The sequence below is a fragment of the Orycteropus afer genome, unplaced genomic scaffold, assembly GCF_000298275.1.
Source record: "Orycteropus afer afer isolate SDZICR_OR568_19922 unplaced genomic scaffold, OryAfe1.0 scaffold00161, whole genome shotgun sequence".
Taxonomy (NCBI): domain Eukaryota; kingdom Metazoa; phylum Chordata; class Mammalia; order Tubulidentata; family Orycteropodidae; genus Orycteropus; species Orycteropus afer.
This window is the reverse complement of record NW_006921748.1, coordinates 632418-633740: the sequence shown is the minus strand read 5'-3', so window position 1 is coordinate 633740 and position 1323 is coordinate 632418.

Genomic DNA, 1323 nt, shown 5'->3' with positions numbered 1-1323 from the left:
AAATAGAAGGAGAATTTCTCAACATAATAAAGGACGTATGCACAAGAGCTGGACAATGAATAAGGAAGAAGGAAGAAGAGTTGATGTTTTTCAGCCAACATTATCCTTAATGGAGAGAGACTCAAAGCATTCCCATTGCAAATGGCACCCTGACAAGGATGCCCTCTACCACCACTTCTATTATAAATTGTATTGGAAACCCCAACCAGTGCAATACAGCAAGAAAGAGAAATTAAGCATCAAAATTGGCAAAGAAGATGTAAACCTATTTCTATTTGCAGATGACAGGATCCTATACACAGGAAATTCAAGAGACTAAGCAAAAACCAAAGCCAAAGCCAAAGAGGAGAAAACTGAAGATTTTTACCAACTTCTATAGTCTGAAATTGACCAAACATGCAATCCAGATGTACTAATTATCAGTGGTTATTGGAATGAAAAAGTTGGAAACAAAGAATCACTAGTACTTGGAACATATGGCCCTGCTGACGGAAATCACACTGGAGATTGCATGATAGAATTTTGCAAGACCAACGACTTATTTATTCATTGCAAATACCTTTTTTCAACAACATAAATGGTGGCTATACACATGGACTTCACCAGATGGAGTACACAGGAATCAGATGGCTAAATCTGTGACAAGAGGTCATGGGGAAACTCTATATCTTCAGCCAAAACAAGGCCAGGAGCTGATTGTGGAACAGCTGATATGCATAACAGTTCATCCATAAACTGCTCATACGCAAGTTCATGTTGAAGCTGAAGACAATTAAAAGAAGTCCATGAGAGCCAAAATATGACCTGGATTTATATCTCTCCTGAATTAAGAGACCACTATAGAATAGATTTGATGCATTGAATACCAATGACTGAAAACCAGAAGAACATCATCTAGGAAGAAAGCAAAAGGTCATTAAATAGACAGGAAAGGAAGAAAAGATCAAAATAGATGTCAGAAGAGACTCTGAAACTTGCCCTCAAATGAAGAGTAGCTAAAGCAAATGGAAGAATTGACAGGATAAAAGAGCTGAACAGAAGATTTCAAACAGCAGCTCGACAACACAAAATCAATTATTATAATGAAATGTGCAAAGAATTGGAGTTAGAAACCAAAAGGGAAGAACATGCTTGGCATTTCTCAAGCTGCATGAAAGAACTGAGGAAAAAATTTAAGCCTCGAATTGCAATATTGAAAGATTCCATGGGCAATATTCTTTCTTTGCTATTCATAAGGTTTTCCCCGGCCAATTCTTTCAGAAGTGGACGGCCTCTTCCTTCTTCCTAGTCTGTCTCAGTCTATAAGCTGGGCTGTTAGCTGTG